We start from the raw sequence: 20,171 nt of genomic DNA, 5'->3' as shown, positions 1-20,171 counted from the left end.
CTAATTTTACTTGTTGACAGATCATATCTTAAAACTGAAACTGGAGGTTATCAAGCAGGATATGCTGTCATTAACCTACATACTTCAGGGGATGAAGACTCCCTCCTAGTGGAGGCAGTCACTACAGATGTGGTAAAAATAGCAAAAGAACTGAGATAGATGGGCACCAGTCTGAGTAGCTGAAGTCTATCCTTTGTGGACAGATACTCCAAGGCAAAGATCATGGTAGGAGAAAGGAGGAGCTGAGTCCTGCCCAGATAAGAGATAAAGAGACCTGGAACTTATGGTTGTTGGAGGGAAGGGATAATTAGGGAGTTTGGGATGGTCACGTATACACCTATATTTAAAATGGATAACCAACAAGGACCTACTGTATAGCACATGACAATTTGCCCAATATTATGTAGCAGCCTGAATGGGAGGGGGGATTAGGGGAGAATGGATACATGCATGGTTGGTGGTTTAGTCCCAAAGTCATGTCCAACTCTTTGCAACCACATGGACTGTAGTCTGCCAGGCTCCTTTGTCCATGGGATTCTCCAGGCAAGAATACTGGAGTAGGTTGCCATTTCCTTCTCCAGGGGATCTTCTCGACCCAGGAATTGAACCCAGGTCTCCTGCATTGCAGGCAGATTTTTTTACCAACTGAGCTACAAGGGAAGCTTGGCTACATGTATATATATATATGGCTGAATCCCTTCCCTGTTCATCTGAAACTATCACAACATTGTTAATCGGGTATATTCCATTTGTTGTAGTTCAGTTACTCAGTCGTGTCCAATGCTTTGCAACCCCATGGACTGCAACACGCCAGGCTTCCCTGTCCTTCACCATCTTCAGCAGTTTGCTCAAACTCATGTCCATTGAGTCAGTGATGCCATCCAACCATCTCTTCCTCTGTCGTCCCCATCTCCTCCTGCCTTCAATCTTTCCCAGCATCAAGGTCTTTTCCAATGAGTCGGCTCTTTGCATCAGGAGGCCAAAGTATTGGAGCGTCAGCATCAGTCCTTCCAATGAATATTCAGGACTGATTTCCTTTAGGATGGACTGGTTGGATCTCCTTGCAGTCCAAGGGACTCTCAAGACTGTTTTCCAACACCACAGTTCAAAAGCATCAGGTCTTCCATGCTCAGTGTTCTTTACGGTCCAACTCTCATGTCCATACACGACTATTGAAAAAACTTTGACTATCTGTACATTTGTTGGCACAAAAGGAAAAGTTCAAAAGGAAAAAAAAGAGAGAAAGATAAAGAGATTGTGTATTTCTCATTCTTGAGGTAAAGGAGAACTTTCCAACTGCACATGTGCAGAAAGGCTCCTCAGGGGCCAAAAAGAAGGCGTACCACTGCATAATAGGTGGTGTCAACCTTCCCACAGGCCTCTGTGCTGAAATCCGTCTTGGCTAAGAGATTTGCGTAAACAGGAGAGGACTCTGAATTTATAACAGAGAGACTCAGTCAGTCAGTCAGTTCAGTCGCTCAGTCGTGTCCAACTCTTTGAGACCCCATGAATTGCAGCACACCAGGCCTCCCTGTCCATCACCAGCTCCTGGAGTTCACTCAGACCCACGTCCATTGAGTCCATGATGCCATCCAGCCATCCCATCTTCAGTCGTCCCCTTCTCCTACTGCCCACAATCCCTCCCAGCATCAGAGTTTTTTCCAATGAGTCAACTCTTCACATGAGGTGGCCAAAGTACTGGAGCTTCAGCTTTAGCATCATTCCCTCCAAAGAAATCCCAGGGTTGATCTCCTTCAGAATGGACTGGTTGGATCTCCTTGCAGTCCAAGGGACTCTCAAGAGTCTTCTCCAACACTACAGTTCAAAAGCATCAATTCTTCGGTGCTCAGCCTTCTTCACAGTCCAACTCTCACATCCATACATGACCACTGGAAAAACCTTAGCCTTGACCAGATGGACCTTAGTTGGCAAAGTAATATCCCTGCTTTTGAATATGCTATCCAGGTTGGTCATAACTTTTCTTCCAAGGAGTAATTCATCTTTTAGTTTCATGGCTGCAGTCACCATCTGCGGTGATTTTGGAGCCCCCAAAAATAAAGTCTGACACTGTTTCCACTGTTTCCCATCTATTTCCCATGAAGTGATGGGACTGGCTGCCATGATCTTCGTTTTCTGAATGTTGAGCTTTAAGCCAACTTTTGCACTCTCCTCTTTTACTTTCATCAAGAGGCTTTTACTTCCTCTTCACTTTCTGCTATAAGGGTGGTGTCATCTGCATATCTGAGGTTATTGATATTTCTCCTGGCAATCTTGATTCCAGCTTGTGTTTCTTCCAGTCCAGCTTTTCTCATGATGTACTCTGCATAGAAGTTAAATAAGCAGGGTGACAATATACAGCCTTGACGTACACCTTTTCCTATTTGGAACCAGTCTGTTGTTCCATGTCCAGTTCTAACTGTTGCTTACTGACCTGCATACAAATTTCTCAAGAGGCAGGTTAGGTGGTCTGGTATTCCCATCTCTTTCAGAATTTTCCACACTTTATTGTGATCCACACAGTCAAAGGCTTTGGCATTGCCAATAAAGCAGAAATAGATGTTTTTCTGGAACTCTCTTGCTTTTTCCATGATCCAGTTGATGTTGGCAATTTGATCTCTGGTTCCTCTGCCTTTTCTAAAACCAGCTTGAACATCAGGGAGTTCACGGTTCACATATTGCTGAAGCCTGGCTGGGAGAATTTTGAGCATTACTTTACTAGCATGTGAGATGAGTGCAATTGTGCGGTAGTTTGAGCATTCTTTAGCGTTGCCTTTCTTTGGGATTGGAATGAAAACTGACCTTTTCCAGTCCTGTGGCCACTGCTGAGTTTTCCAAATTCTCTGGCCTGAGGCCAGGGGCAGTGACCCTGAGGAGCCACCCCAAGCCCAAGGCCAGGGGTGGCAACTGGGAGGAGCCACCCACACCCGAGGCCAGGGTCGGCGGCCGGGAGGAGCAACCAAGGAGTGGTGGCTGCACAGGCGCGGGAAGGCCTAGAGGAGCTATCCCACACTGAAGGTCAGGAAGGGCAGCAATAAGGAGATACCCCTCGTCCAAGGTAAGGAGCAGCAGCTGTGCTTTGCTGGAGCAGCCGTGAAGAGATACCCCACGCCCAAGGTAAGAGAAACCCAAGTAAGATGGTAGGTGTTGCAAGAGGGCATCAGAGGGCAGACACACTGAAATCATACTCACAGAAATCTAGTCAATCTAATCACACTAGGACCACAGCCTTGCCTAACTCAATGAAACCAAGCCATGCCTGCGGGGCAACCCAAGAGGGACTCAGAGCCAGGCAAAGCAAGATGATTGGCCAGAGGAAACCAGGAAGAAATACTCCCTGTAAGTGATTTAAACCGCCAAAGGGTGAGACTGTTTCTCTGAGCCACCCCACCCCTATCCCACCCCACCGGTGTATATCTATTCACATGTACCTTTTTTCCTAATAAACACTTCCCTGTTTCACTATCTTCCATCTCTTTGTTGAAATTCATTTCTATAAAGCAGATAAGCCAGGGACTTCTCACTATCTGCTGGCACTTGTAGTCTAATGATTAGGGTTCAGTGCTCTCACTGCTGAGGCCTGGTTTCAATCTTTGGTTGAGAATCTGAGATCTTGCTTCAAGCCACTGCTGGTCAAGGCCACCCAAGTTCAGAAACAGAATTAGAAGTAGAGCTTGAAGATGTGACTTCATTGCTGCATTTTCATTAGAAAATTTTAACGAACGAGGAGTTGCTTTCTGATGAGTGAGCAAAAGAAGTGCTTTCTTGAAATGGAATCTACTCCTGGGGTGGATATTGTGAAGATTATTGAAATGACAACAAAGGATTTAGACTATAATACAAATATAGTTTCCCTGGTGGCTCAGATGGTAAAGAAACTGCCTGCAATCCAGTAGACCCAGGTTCAATTCCTGGGTTGAGAAGATCTCCTGGAGAAGGAAATGGCAACCCACTCCAGTATTCTTGCCTGGAGAATTCCATGGACAAAGGACCCTGGTGGGCTACAGTCCATGGGGTCACAAAGAATCGGACACAACTGAACGACTAACATACACACACACACACACACACACACACCAACATAGTTGATAAAGCAGTGGTTTGAGAGGACTGACTCCAATTTTTAAAGAAATTCAACTGTGGGTAAAGTGCTATCAAACAACACTGCATGCTAGAGAAATTGTTCATGAAGGGAAGAGTCATTTGATGCTGCAAACTTCATTGTTGTCTTATTTTAGGAAATTGCTAAAGACACATCAAACTTCAGCAGCCACCACCCTAGTCAGCTATCAAGGCAAGATCCTCCATCAGCAAAAATATTATGACTTGCTGAAGGCTCAAATGATGGTTAGCATCTTTTAGCAATAACGTATTTTTATTAAGGTATACACTTTTTTTTTTTTAGAAATAATGCGTCATACACTTAATAGACAACAGTACAGTATAAACATAACTTCTATATGTACTGGGAAACAAACAAAAAAATCGTGTGACAGTGTATTCCAATATTCACGTTATTGGAATAATCTGGAAACAAAACCATAATATCTTCAAGGTAAGCCAATATATATTTTTTTGCTTGTGTTTTATCCACTTTTAAAATTTGGTTTTAGAAAGAGAGTTCGCTAAAACAATTTTTTTTCTCTTAAATATAGCCAATTCAAAGCATCCATTATCTGGTCATCGATGAATAAGATCTTCATCTTAAATAGCAACTCAAATCAATGCATTTCCATGGCTTACCAAAAGCATATGCCTCATCTCAAAATAGAGTATGCAGCCTTCATAAGACCCAGAAAGTTCACTCCTAGAGTTAGTCTAAGAAAGTAAAAGCCTTCAGTGCTACAGGCGGTAGCACCTGGTGTAGTGAAAATGGTGTCTCTAGTTTCCCAGGAGAATGTGAAATGCCTCCAGTGACAGACCCACTAATCTGTGATACCAGGTACTGGTGCTACTGGAATGGCACGTTCTGAACACTGAAAAAGCAACAAAAATTAAGATGACAGAAACCCCTTATAGACTTGGACTCCTGAAAAATTCCCCTGAGAGCTGGCTATGGGGTTGACCCACGAAGTTGCACCCTGGTAAGTGTACTCTCTGGATGGTGGAGACCACAGAGAATATTCTTATTGGTTACAAAGCCAAGCTCTCAGGATATAGAAAAAGATGAAAGGAAAAATCTCAGCTTGTCTTTACATAGGAGACCCACAGCAAAGTTTGTCCAAACAAATGCCAGTCTGATGAGAAACATTAACTTCCCAGTCTGTGAGGCCAGTTTGAACACCAGGCTATAGGGCTATGCCAGCGTTCTGCCCCATAGTCTTTCCTCCTTATGACAATGACAAAAGACAAAGACAAACTGTGACCATCTCTGAGAAGAAAAGGCTCAATGCCAGAGTCACTATGTCCAGGGAACTAATCCTGAAAGCATTTTTTCCAGGTAATTTAAATTTAGAAAGAGAGAAAAGGGACTCTCACTACTTCCCTTCCACTTAATCCTGCAGGCAGATATCCAGGAGGTTGCTGTGATAAGAAATCCCACTTTCTGCCAGCTTTTGTCAGATGTCCCAGGATCTCTCAGCTGCAGCAGCCTCCGGGGAAGAGGAGTCTGGGAAGTATCATGTTGATTGTGCCAATTGCCAGGGATGGGAACATGTCCCTCCTACCTCTCTTGAGTTCTTTTGGCTATTCTAATAAGTAGGTTAAATGCAGATTAACAGGAATAGGGGGACAGATTTACTTTGTATATATAGAGGTCTCATAGAAGAGGAGCTGATAAGTATCCACCTTGCAATGCAGGGGATACCAGTTCAATTCCTCATCTGGAAGACCCCGCATGCTTCCTGGCAATTGAGCCTGTGCCCTACCCAATGCTGAGAGAGAGTGAAGGCAAAAGGAGAAGGGGGCAGCAGAGGATGAGATGATTACATAGCATCACCAACTCAGTGGACATGAATTTGAGCAACCTTTGGGAGATAGTGAAGGACGGAGGAGCCTGATGCGCCACAGTCCATAGGGTTGCAAAGTGTCAGACTCGCCTTAGCAAAAACCACAACCTATAACTACTGAAGCCCTGTGAACCTAGAGCCCGTGTTCCGCAGTAAGAGAAACCCCCACAGTGAGATGCTCTAGCACTGCTGCTAGAGGGCAGCCGCCCCACCCGCTCTACAGCTAGAGAAAGCCTGTGCGTAGCCATTAAGACCCAGCTCAGCCAAAAATAAACATTAATTAATTAATAATAGAAGAAGTAGGATCTACGAAGAGTCCAAGGCAGGTAGCTTTTATACTTTTGAGATTAAAAAAACACAATAAATTGGTGAGGAATGGACAGAGCTAAGAAACTTAGTTTTAGTGAAGAATCTGAACAGAGTTTGGGCTTGGGGCAGTTGGTTAGTAAAGAAATAACAAGGGTAGTTTTACAGCCTTCTCAGCCCTGGTTTCCTTATCTCTGGGGATAAAGATGTCTCTCTGCCTCCTAGACAGCGAGGCATATTTATTTACTGCTTTCTGGGAAACAAAGAAGAGGATCAGAGTTTCTTTTTTGCACTGGCTGTTTCTTTGTAATTTTAATTCAAAATAATCAATATTTCACCTTGATCTGTTCTGTGCCGGCCTGCCCTGAGTCCCAACAGGGTCACTGTTACCTGTAAACAACAGAATTCTGGGAAAATTGTAAAGGTTGGACATGGTCATGAACCAAGGAGACATCTTTATAAAAGAGACATCTTTAGCTCTGTCCATTCCTCACCAAGTGCCCTTTAGTTATTTTATGTAGATTTTCAGGATGAGTTGTATCTAATAGCATTATATCTTTGCCAAAGGGACTTCCCTGGTAGCTCAGCTGGTAAAGAATCTGCCTGCAATGCAGGGGACCCCAGTTTTGATTCCTGGGGCAGGAAGATCCCCTGGAGAAGGGAATGACTACCCACTCCAATATTCTGGCCTGGAGAATTCCATGGACGGAGGAGCCTGGCAGGCTATGGTCCGTGGGGTTGCAAAGAGTCGGACACGATTGAGCCACTTTCACTTTGCCCAAGAGCTACGGCTTTACAGTTGCTAAAAAAGCTGCTTGATTTAGAGTCTTCTTCTAGGTGCATCCCAACTTTAATATCAAGTGATTGAGGCACAAGCTTTATGGGTACAATTATAAAGGAACTCTCCATGGTGTTACCTCTTACTCAAAAACTGAAGGCAACAAAAAAACAGAATAATAAATAATAGCAAAAACAGAAATAAAGAAAGCTGTCCTTTTTTCATGCACAATCTTCTGGAAATTCTGTAAAGGACTAACAGCATCCTTAAATTATAATTAGCAATATTGGTGGATGGACCTAGAGATTGTCATACTGAGTGAAATAAGTCAAAGAAAAACAAATATCATATGATATATCTCTTATATGTGGAATCTTAAAAAAAGGTATGAAAGAATTTATTTATAAAACAGTAACAGATGCAATGGACATAAACTTGGGCAAACTCTGGGAGATGGTGAGGGACAGGGAAGCCAGGCATGCTGTAGTCTATGGGGTCACGAAGAGTTGGACAGGACTTGGCGACTGAACAACAGCAGAGTTACAGACTTTAAATATATATATATATTTAATAAATATAAATACTCCCTGGTAACCATATATATGTACTTACCAGGGAGTAAGGTGGGGAGGACATAAGTTGGAAGGTTGGTATTGACTTGTACACCCTGCTATATATAAAACAGATAACAAGGACCAACTGTATGTTCTTCCCTTGTGGCTCTGCTGGTAAAGAATCTGCCTGCAATGCAGGAGACCTGGGTTTGATCCCTGGATTGGGAAGATCCCCTGGAGAAGGGAAAGGCTACCCACTCCAGTATTCTAGCCTAGAGAATTCCATGGACTGTAAAGGCCATGGGGTCACAAAGCGTTGGACATGACTGAGTAACTTTCACACTCACAGGAACCTACTGTATAGCATAGGGAACTCTACTCGATGCTCTGTAATGGCTTATATGGGAAAAGAGTCTAAAAGGGAGTGGATATATTTATATGTGTAACTGACTCATTTTGTTGTACACATGAAGCTAGCACAACGCTGTAAATCATCTATACCCCAATAAAAAGATTTTTTAATAAAATAAAATTGGCACATTGGGAATTCTCTGGCGATGCAATGGTTAGGACCCAGCACTTTCACTGTGGTGGCCCAGGTTCAGTCCCTGATTTGGGAGCCAAGATTCCGTAAGCCACAAGGTGTGGCCAAAAAAAACTAGCAATATTTTCAGAAACCCTTGAGCTTTCTTGACCACAGCTTCTCCTGGACACTATCTCTACGGCCTAACAGACCACTCTCTTAGGAATACATAGGTTATCCCCCTATGAATTGATAACTGGAAGGCACATGCATTGGGACTTCCCTGTAGCTCAAACAGTAAAGAACCTGCCTGCAATGCAGCAGACCTAGGTTTGATCCCTGGGTTGGGAAGATCCTCTGGAGAAGGGAATGGCAATCCACTCTGATATTCTTGCCTGGAGAATCCCATGGACAGAGGAGCCTCACGGGCTACAGTCCATAGATCCTATAAAGTTGGATATGACTCAGCGACTAACACACACAGGCACATGCATTTGAAATTTCACCTCCAATTCTAGACTCATCCCTAGCATATGCAGATATGGCAAAATATTGTGAGGGACTCTTGTGCTATATACCCAGTCCTGTCACCAACAGATTAAGGCCACACTCCCACAACATCTTTCTAAACAATTTCTTCATTATTTTCAATCAGAGGATTTTATCTATTAAAAGACACATCAGAGAAAAATTATTCTTGAACCTCATAGGAAGGGACCTTATCAAAATACTGTTAACAACAAATACAGCAGTAAAACTACAGGAAATCAATTACTAGGTTCACAATTCACAACTAAAGCAATTTAGAATTCCATGTAAGTAGAGGGCTATTTCAGTACAAGTCTCAAACCGAGGATTCTAGGAGATCCTTCAGAAACCACTGATCTTCAGAAGTAGACAGCTAGCCTAAGACCTTTGGAACAGATGATCAAAGATAGTAGACAGCCTCTAGCCAGTATGTTGGACCAAAACTTCTATCCAATTCTTGTTTGTGTTTTATTTTTTACCTGCTTGCTTATAATTCATATTATTTTCTATAGATCGCTTATTGTCATTCACCTATAAAGAGCCTTTTTCTCTTTTCTTCCTGACATTATAATTGTTAGGTCAGAATAGACCCATTCTAAAATGATGAATGCATCAGGTGATACATGTCAATTCATTCAATGGAAGGAATTCTTTCTCAATGCTTGCATAGAGCAAATTGTCACAATGTAAACTTTAAATATCTTACAATTTTATTTGTTAATTATATCTCAATGAAGTTTAAAAGAAAAGGAAATACTCATTCAACTGCCATTTTCAGATGATCCCAAGTGGTAGCCACAAGACTGTTCTCAGTCTTACTGACGGCTGAATATACCAACAATCACCAGATTCCCATGATAAAGCCCTCTGAGCAATTCCAGTTTCATCAAATAAGGCCACAGGTGATCACAGTCAACGGCATTTCTACCTGCACCCCCTTGAACAATTGATTCCAAACAAGTCAACCGGTGACTCTGCTAGTGTCCTTCACAAACTGAAGTGACCCAGCATGCACTCTCTCCCAGAAAAAGACCCTCAGTTAATAAAATCTATTGTTCAGACCCTAGAAAATTCTAAATTTGAACTCAACAATCTGTAGGGTGGTGAGCCAAACCTGAAAGAGACTAGTAGAAATTCAAACATGTTATGTAAGGCCTTGGTTCCAACCTCATGTCATAAACAGCACTTTTTTCCCTGGATCTCTGCATACCTCTCCTGGATACTACTTCCTAGTCCTGTTTGCCTCAGACTAACACCTCATGATCGTTAGGAATAGTATTACAAGGCTTGTCAGTAATTCTATAAGTCACCAAGAGTGATTTATAGTCTTCAAATTCCTACTTAGATACAAAGCCAAGATGACACCATTCTGGATTATTAATACTTGGGTGAGTTACTGGCTCATTTTTATTTGAATAATCAGAAAAGTGTTCCCATCAGTGGGAATCATACAAACAGAAAACCTTTAAGAAACCTACTACTAGGGGAAGGGATAAATTAGAAGGTTGGGATTAAAAAATCCACTACTATACATAAATAATATAGGTAATCAACCAGGACTTACTGTATAGCCTGGAAACCATATTCAATACTCTGTAATAACCTATATGGGAAAAGAATCTGAAAAAGAATAGATATATGTGGAGAAGGAAATGGCAACCCACTCCAGTATTCTTGCCTGGAGAATCCCATGGACGGAGGAGCCTGGTGGGCTACAGTCCATGGGGTCGCAAAGAGTCGGACATGAAAAAAAAAAAAAAAAAAGTCGGAGCGAAAAAAAAAAAAGGATATATGTGTATGTATAACTGAATAACTTTGCTGTACACCTGAAACTTTCACATTATAAATTAACTACACTTTAATATAAAATCTTAAAAAATAATAAGCCTATTACTAACTCTAGCAGCCGCTGTTAATAACACTAACCTTTGCCTTAGATGGATTAGAGGTCAGTCTCAACTCATTGGCATGAGTAGTGACGGACAATCACATTGCTTAAGATTTCTTGTTGGCTAGTCATGGTGATGCCTGGGACAGTACTAATACTTCCTGTTGTACTTGTCAATGAAATAGTCAAATTTAACAGGCCTTCCATTGTCTTTAAAGAAAAGCTATTTGGATGTCTAAGATTGAGCTTCATGACCTATGGAATATGTCTCTTGGCCTGGGTTGGACAGCTGGACTTTCCGGTTTTGAAGCTCCTCAGAGAGACTATTATTGCAGCCCCCCTCTGATCAGATGATCACCATGATGATCATCTACAAAAATAGAAAGATCAAGAAGATCTTACAATACAGTTGACTGTGAAGATAACAGAACTGTTCCTGAGCAATGAAGATCTGGAATTCTTGCTTTTCACAAGTTGAACAACCTCTTGGAAGTGAGAGAATGAACACAAAGAGGGACTGAGAGACCAAAATACATGAACAGACAACAGCCAGACTGTGTTTAAGATAAACTTCTGATCCACAATCAGCATCAGTAAATCCAGGAAACCTACTCTACATCGTAAACCAGTCCAGGAAGCCAAACAATAATATTCCATCCAGGGCAAAGGTAGTGTCATTAAGAGCAGCTGCTAGAGTTAGCAAAATAGATGGTCTATTGGCCTCAAACAGCTGTGTGTAGATTACTAAGCTAAAGCTTCCTAATTTTTGTCTCTGCTTCCCCATATTAGGGCTTATTGGAAAAAACCAAATATGTATCTCTAACTGTAGGTCGTCCTGCTTCTAGTTAACCCACTTCCAGCTCCATGCCAGCAGCCTCCAATTAGGGCACATCTGAAAACTTCTTTTTCCACCATAAAGGTTTCCCATTTCCCTGCTCTTGAGTCTTTGACAAATAAAAGGGATAGTGGCTGATTTCTGACTCAGTTCAGTCACTCAGTCATGTCCAGCTCTTTGTGACCCCATGAATTTCAGCTTGCCAGGCCTCCCTGTCCATCACTAACTCCTGGAGTTCACTCAAACTCACGTCCATCAAGTCGGTGATGCCATCCAGCCATCTCATCCTCTGTCGTCCCCCTCTCCTCCTACCCCCAATCCCTCCCAGCATCAGAGTCTTTTCCAATGAATCACACTTTGCATGAGGTGGTCAAAGTACTGGAGTTTCAGCTTTAGCATCAGTCCCTCCAAAGAACACCCAGGACTGATCTCCTTTAGAATGGACTGGTTGGATCTCCTTGCAGTCCAAGGGAGTTTCAAGATTTCTGACTACAATAAACTAAATAAATTGGCTCTTCTTGTTCCCATCTGAGTGGTTTTGTTCATTTCCACATGATCTTTAAAACTGCAAAGAAGGGAGTATGTAGAGGGTGAGGGTTTTATTTTACAAGGAAGGTTTGTAAAATCTCAAGGACAGCCCCCCAAACACACACACACTCATTAATATTTCAGAGTTCCTTGTCACATGCAGAAAGTAAGGAAGCAGAGAATAATTAGAAGGAGAAAAGATGGAAAAGTGGAGGCAGACAAAGAGGTGACCAGTGATTGGAAGGAGAGGGCAGTGAGGAGAAAAGAAGGAAGGAAGACCCACAGATATATCTGAAGTCAGTGCTGCCCCTGACCTCACCCACGCTGCTTCCCTCTACAGTCCAGATGCCCAATTTCCCCCAGAGGGAAATTGGCTAACCTCACCAAGATGACATCTTTTAATTCATTTTCTTCCATCCAGAAATTCCACGTGCGATTCTAAGCCTGAGATAAAAGACAAGATTTTTGTTGGTTGGTTTGGCTTGGTTGCTTTTAACTGCACTGGATCTGCATTGCTGTGTGTAGACTCTCTCACTGCGGCCCACAGGCTCCTCTTGTTGCAGTGTACAAGCTTCTCTAGTTGTGGAGCACTGCCTCTAGAGCACGTGGGCGCAGGAGATGAAAGACTAGCTTTTAGCGATTAATTATGTGGAGAATGGAAAGGACGGGGTGGAGGCTAAGCTGAGATAATGTGCAGCACTTCTCCCAGCGCTGGCTCTTCCTGTCTTTTACAGAGCTCCATCCTGCTGCGGGATCCTCTTCCCGGAAACTCTGTATTTAGGCCGTGCATGCTGTTCAGTCGCTCAGTCGACTCTGACTCCTTGAGACTCCACAGACTGTCTAAAGCTGACCTACGAGTGGTGACAGGTCATAAGCAGAACTGGGCAAGAGGCTGCAGGGAGGGAGGCAGAGTCAGGGATCTCCAGCTGAAGATTCCTTCATCTGGGGACTCTTCCTTTCCTGTCCCTCACTTTGGCTTCAGACACTGAAAGTGTTTGAACATAAATGTCTAAGAACTGATTCTCAAACAATCAGGTGAGAAGAGGTTTGCTAGGTCTGAGGGGCACAGGAGGGGCATGGATGCATCTTTCTCAAAGCTATGCTCTGTCTCCTGGTCTCAGCCTCCCTCCCTGAGCTTCCTCCCCTGCTCATTTCTTCTACATCTCTGTGCAGAAGCTCCCTGCTTCATCTGTTCTTTTATCTTCCTCCATAAGAACCCCAAGCCATTTAGAAAGCATACTGAGCATATACTTTAAGCCTTATTTCCAAACATAGAATACAATTTTTATCTTCTTATTAAAGAACCTCATTTGATGAGGGTGGATATAGAGGGACTTTTTTGCAACAGAGGAATGAAGTTCCTGACATCCTAAAACCTCTCCAAGAAGATGAAAAGCCTGAGTGTGAAGGGGATGATGTTGGGAAGGACATCAAGCTGTAGGCAAATGAGAAACAAGAGGATGGTGTCTGGAGTCCCAGAAGATATGAACGCGACTGACATACTCAAGCCCTTGGGATTCCAAGCTCAGGGATCCTGTCACCAAGCATGACTGAGCTATCTATCTCCCTGGTCTGCGTTCTCCTGAGGGGTGATGGGAGGACCAACTTGAGTGTTCAAGGAAGTCTCCCAAGACTACATCAGTAACTAGTGGATCCTAGGCCTGGATGGGAAAGTGAAAAGAAGTGCACATTTGTCCCTTTCACAGAATGCTTGGAAATTAACCCCTGAAATCCCCTTAAATTCAAAGGCAGTTCAGGAAGGTTAGAACTACTTTACCACACCACTGGGCACCAGGCCCCAAGGAACCCTTAGAGAGGCTGTGGCCAGGCCCACCCACCCTCCCCACACTCTCCTCTCAGGTAGGGCACTTGCCCCTCTCCCAGCTTATGCAGTTTTCCTGGCTCCTCTTCTGGAGTGGGGCTCTGGATTCTGGGTTCTCTGAAGCCAACTCCATGGAGACGGAGGTCACCATGAATGGAGGTAATTTGGGAGTTCCCTAGAAGTCAAACAGCCCAAGTGGCCCATCAAGCCTGTCACAAAGCTTTGCATTTATGAACCTTTACTGAGCAGCCCCTTCCCAGGGAAACATTGTTCAGTCTTCTCCTAATTTCCACCTCCTGCCGACACCCCAACACTTTACCTCTCAAGACAAATCAACTGCAAAAAGGTAAAAAGCTTTCGAGGCTGTGCAGGTCCCTGTTGATGATCCCCATTTTACAAGACTTCCCATGTCTCTTCCTGTCCATCCCACCCTCATACACCCAGCAGCACAAACTGGGAAAGAAAGGGGTTCCCAGAATTCCCTGGTGGACCAATGTCCTTTCACTGCCAAGAGTCAAGGTTCCATTCTTGGTCAGAGAACTAAGATTCCATAAGACACAAGGTGCAGTCAAAAGATACAAAGGGGGAGGGGTTCCAACACTGAGCACAGGCTGCCTTTCCCAGAGGGTGGCCCTGACTCCCCTGTGACCCGCCAGGTGCAGTCCATAGTCTGGACACCAGTGCACACAGAGCTGGGCCCCCATCTTTCACCTCCACATCCCAGCCTCCACATTATCACTGTTTCCTCAGCCCAAGGACACACACATTCTCCACACGTCCTTTCCCACTCCAGTTCCCAGCCCTGGTTCTTCTTGAAGCAAGATCAAACATTGCCTAGGGTGCCTGAGGAAAGAAAGATTTGGGTGTCTGTGGTTTCTGATTGGAGGAGATTTAATTAACTAATTAGTGTGGGTTGTTCAGTGGTCTCTCCATTTCAATCATTTTAAGAGACCACCACCATCCCCACCCCTGACCCTTCCTCCTGCTTAGAGCAAGCCCCAGTCCTCACCCCTCACATCAGGGATAGCCACTTGTGCCAGCTCTTCTCACCAGAAGAAGGCTTATTACGGGGGCATTAACTGTTGACCAGGATGCCTGTGTGAAAGAAAACAGCTGGTAAGAGAGGAGGGCAGAGCACCTGAGGGCTCTAGGAATGTCAAATCTGCATAGGAATGTCAAATCTGCAGTCTCCCCCGGAGCCAGATACTTGTCTTCTCCTGAGGAGCTAAGCAACTAAATCATGGACTTTTATTTAAGACCCAAGTGCTGAGAATTCTCCCCAACAGAAGCAGCCTCTCGAGTCGTAATACAAACCAGACCTTGAGAAGAACTCCAGGAGAGATGAGGGTGGAGTTATCAAAAAGCAACAAGAGGAATAGGGTGGAGTAAAGGGGAATCAGGGAAGGTTCCAGAGCAAAGAGTTCCCTGGGGAACACTTCTAAGCATAAATAGGGTTTCCACCCCATCATTAAGAGTAGAGGAAGGGCAATTCAGAAAAAAGGCCAGAAGAAGATACTAGACACATTCAGCAAAGCACCGTGTGTTTAGAAAAGGGCAAATTTCTCCATGTGGCCTGGAGAAGGCAGGTGATGGCACAGAAATAAAATGCAGGCTGGGGTAGAAGTCTCTTGATGTCACGGAAAACACTTCAACTCATAAAAGGTATAGACAGTTACCCTGAACTCAAGGATGAACTGCACACAAGCTTCATACACCCGAGTAGGCTGAGGGCCAGAGCGATCCCAAGGTCGGAAGGGTGCGTCTCGGCAGCTAGAACATCAGCTCAGCTCCAGTCTCAGGTCCCCGACTCCCAGGGCAGGGTTCTCACTGCACTGTGCTGCCCAGCGTGCCGTGGGCGGGGAACCTGTTCTCGGAATGGACTCCCAGACAGCTACAGTCTCTCATCGTGAAATAATCCCCTTCTTCTAACCTTGGATTTCCCCCTTCCAGCTCTTCCTGCTGTGCCCTGTGGTGGGAGATATTATTCAGGTGGGAGCTATTGTCAAGAGACAAATCACATGGAAACGGAAGACATGCTGGAATCTAAGGTGAAGAGATTCCGTCTTATCAAGCACGGTATAAGCCTCACATTTACTTAAGTGGGGTCTTTCATGGGGTCACTCAGTTCAACCTCTCAGCCTACTGGCTGACTTGCTTTGAGCCTTTAATTAAACAGTTCTAATGCTTTCCCTCATTGCAACCTGATCCAGCCAGTGTTCTCACCCCTCAACCCCCCTCATCATGGGTGCTTCACTTCTCCTGAAGGGCTAATCCTTAATCCCTCTCTATTTTCCTGGTTCTGCCCCAAACTCAACTGTTTTATGTTTTACCTCATTCTATCTCTCTTAAATAAGCAGGGTGACAATATACAGCCTTGACATACCCCTTTCCCAGTTTGGAACCAGTCTGTTGTTCCATGCCCAGTTCTAACTGTTGCTTTCTGACCTGCATACAGATTTCTCAGGAGGCAGGTCAGGTGGTCTGGTATTCCCATTTCTTTCACAATTTTCCACAGTTAGTTGTAATCCACACCGACACCGTCAAAGGCTTTGGCACAGTCAATAAAGAAGTAGATGTTTTTCTGGAACTCTTTTGCTTTTTTGATGATCCAATGAATGGATGTTGGCAATTTGATCTCCGGTTCCCATGTCTTTTCTAAATCCAGCTTGAATATCTCGAAGTTCACGGTTCACGTACTGTTGAAGCCTGGCTTGGAGAATTTTGAGCATTATTTTGCTAGTGTGTGAGATGAGTGCAGTTGTGCAGTAATTTGAGCATTTTTGGCTTTGCCTTTCTTTGGGATTGGAATGAAAACTAACTTTTTCCAGTCTTGTGGCCACTGCTGAGTTTTCCAAATTTGCTGGCATATTGAGTGCAGTACTTTCACAGCATCATCTTTTAGGATTTGAAATAGCTCAACTGGAAATCCATCACCTCCACTAGCTTTTTTCGTAGTGATGCTTCCGAAGGCCCACTTGATTTCGCATTCCAGGATGTCTGACTCTAGGTGAGGGATCACAGAATTGTGATTATCTGGATTGCGAAGATCTTTTTGTATATTCTTCTGTGTATTCTTGCCACCTCTTCTTAACATTTTCTGCTTCTGTTAGGCCCATACCATTTCTGTCCTTTATTGTGCCCATCTTTGCATGAAATGTTCCCTTGGGATATCTATTTTTCTTGAAGAGATCTCTAGTCTTTCCCATTCTGTTGTCTTCCTCTATTTCTTTGCATTGATCACTGAGGAAGGCTTCCTCATCTCTCCTTGCTATTCTTTGGAACTCTGCATTCAAATGGGTATATCATTCTTTTTCTCCTTTGCCTTCAGCTTCTCTTCTTTTCACAGTATTTGTAAGGCCTCCTCAGACAACCATTTTGCCTTTTTGCATTTCCTTTTCTTGAGGATGGTCTTGATCTCTGCCTCCTATACAATGTCATGAACCTGCGTCCATAGCTCTTCAGGCACTCTGTCTATCAGATCTAGTCCCTTAAATCTATTTCTCACTCCCACTGTATAATAGTAAGGGATTTGATTTAGATCATACCTGAATGGTCTAGTGGTTTTCCCTACTGTCTTCAATTTAAGTCTGAATTCGGCAATAAGGAGTTCATGTTCTAAGCCACAGTCAGCTCCCAGTCTTGTTTTTACTGCCTGTACAGAGCTTCTCCATCTTTGGCTGCCAAGAATATAATCAATCTGATTTTGGTATTGACTGTCTGGTGATGTCCATGTGTAGAGTCTTCTCTTGTGTTGTTGGAAGAGGGTGTTTGCTATGACCAGTGTGTTCTCTTGGCAAAACTCTATTAGCCTTTGCCCTGCTTCATTCTGTACTCCAAGGCCAAATTTTCCTGTTACTCCAGGTATTTCTTGACTTCCTACCTTTGCATTCCAGTCCCCTATAATGAAAAGGACATCTTTTTTGGGTGTTAGTTCTAGAAGGTCTTGTAGGTCGTCATAGAACCATTCAACTTCAGCTTCTTCAGCATTACTGGTCAGGGCATAGACACGGATTACTCTGATATTGAACGTTTTGGCTTGAAAACGAACAAGAGAACATTCTGTCATTTTTGAGATTGCATCCAAGTACTGCATTTAACTTATATGCTTATTTAGCTTATACGCAGAGTACATCATGATAAATGCTGGGCTGGATGAAGCACTGGCTGGAATCAAAATTGCCCGGAGAAATATCAATAACCTCAGATATGCAAGTGACATCACCCTTATGGCAGAAAGTGAAGTAGAACTAAAGAGCCTCTTGATGAAAGTGAAAAAGGAGAGTGAAAGCGTTGGCTTCAAACTCAACATTCAGAAAACGAAGATCATGGCATCTGGTCCCATCACTTCATGGCAAACAGATGGGGAAACAATGGAAACAGTGACAGAATTTATTTTGGGGGGGCTCCAAAATCACAGCAGATGGTAACTGCAGTCATGAAATTAAAAGATGTTTGCTCCTTGGAAGAAAAGTTATGACCAACCTAGACAGCATATTAAAAAGCTGAGACATCACTTTGCCAACAAAGGTCCGTCTAGTAAATGCTATGGTTTTTCCAGTAGTCATGTATGGATGTGAGAGTTGGACTGTAAAGAAAGCTGAGCACCAAAGAATTGATGCTTTAGAATTGTGGTGTTGGAGAAGACTCTTGAGAGTCCCCTAGACTGCAAGGAGAGCCAACCAGTCAATCCTAAAGGAAATCAGTACTGAATATTCATTGGAAGGACTGATGTTGAAGCTGAAACTCCAATACTTTGGCCACCTGATGTGAAGAACTGACTCATCTGAAAAGACCCTGAGGCTGAGAAAGATTGAAGGCAGGAGGAGAAGGGGACGACAGAGGATGAGATGGTTGGATGGCATCACCAACTCATTGGACATGAGTCTGAGTGAATTCCGAGAGTTGGTGATGGACAGGGAGGCCTGGCGTGCTGCAGTCCATGGGGTCGCAAGGAGTCAAAGACAACTGAGCGACCGAACGGAACTGATATACTTCCTGATCCAGGGCTGCTCCCCAGCCTGCCCCCAAATAGAAGCACCAAAGGTCAGGCCAGCTCTTAAGAAGTAAGCAGAGGCCCTCAGAGATCTGAGTCCCAGCAGAGGGGAGGTGTGTGCGATGGAGCAGGTACCACAGCACAGGAACTTGTGGAAGAGGCGAGGCCTGCAATGGGATGTGGGTGCGGAGAGAAGACAGGGAAGGGATGGGTTCTACTCGGAACCCATCAGGTGAGTGACAAGGTGGACAAAGAAGGGACTCAATGTGGAGGGATGACACACAGGAGAGAGAAGAAAGATGCTGGGGGCACAAAATGGGGCTCTGGAGGAGATGGGGATCTGGAGGAGATGGGGATAGAGTCATGGAGCCGATAAGACAGAGAAACAAATAGGGACACAGGGACTCGGGGACACGGAGAGAGAAGAGATGGAGCAAGGAGTGGGAGGCATAAGGGACAGAATGAATGAAGGAGAGGAACAGAGCCCTAGGTTTACGGGGTGGAGTCATAGCAGCTGTGTGCACACAGAGAGGACAGGAGGAGAAAGACACAGGCAGAGGGAGGAAGGAGACAGAGGGGGAGGGAGACGGTGATCAGCTGGAAGGAGCAGGTTCAGGAGGGCTAATTTCCACCTCCTGCTCTCCATCCCCAGAAACCCCATTCCTCCTTCTAACTGTGCCCCCTAAGAGAGATGGTGCCAGCTAGAGCAGGATTCTGCCCTCTGCTGCTGCTCCTGGTGCTGGGGCTGTGGGTGACTGAGGATCCAGTCAGCGCCAGGCCCAGGAACATGACCCCAGCTCAGTGGTTTGAAACTCAGCATGCGCAGCCCAGTCCTCAAGGCTGCAACGCCGCGATGCGCAAAATCAACAAGTTCTGCAAATTATGCAAAGACCTCAACACCTTCCTGCGTGAGTCCTTCTCCAGTGTGACTACCAGTTGTCAGACTCCCAACACAGCCTGCAAGAATGGCCGTAATAACTGCCACCAGAGCCAGACGCCTGTATCCCTGACCAAGTGTAAGCTCACCTCAGAGAGATAACCAGAGTGCAATAAGTACAATAAGGAGGAAAGGAATGCTTCTTATATTGTGACCTGTGAGCCTCCTGAGAAAAAGGACTCTAAGAAATTCAAGCTGGTTTGTGTCCATCTGGACAAGGTCCTTAATATTTCTATCTTTCCTTGGCCTTGGGTCCTGCCATAGCTCCGTCTCCAGGCCTCTGGACCACTCCTCCTCTGCTCAGTTGGTTCTCTTGTGACATCTCTTGGGGCCCTTCCTAGCTCAGGTTCTTCTGAGAGGGTGGGGGTCTGGGGTGCCAGGAGCCAGCACGGGAGATCCCACCCATGACAAGGTCACGCGGAGAGACCTGGTGGGCAGGGCGAGTCAGGTCTCGAGGGAGCACCCCAAAACTAGAATCTGTCTGTTTTATTATCTCATGACTTTCACCAACTCCTCTGACATTAACAGGGGGCT

At 44.5% G+C, this 20,171-nt stretch overlaps 1 pseudogene; it reads left to right on the top strand.

The window, feature by feature from the left end:
- The first annotated feature begins 19,391 nt into the window (after positions 1 to 19,391).
- On the top strand, positions 19,392 to 19,901 carry LOC101115713 (ribonuclease 7-like; annotated as a pseudogene).
- The last annotated feature ends 270 nt before the right edge of the window (positions 19,902 to 20,171 follow it).

This window comes from Ovis aries, chromosome 7 (assembly GCF_016772045.2).
Source record: "Ovis aries strain OAR_USU_Benz2616 breed Rambouillet chromosome 7, ARS-UI_Ramb_v3.0, whole genome shotgun sequence".
NCBI classification, from domain to species: Eukaryota; Metazoa; Chordata; class Mammalia; order Artiodactyla; family Bovidae; genus Ovis; species Ovis aries.
Note: the sequence above shows the minus strand (reverse complement) of the source record. Positions and strands in the feature narration are given on the sequence as shown.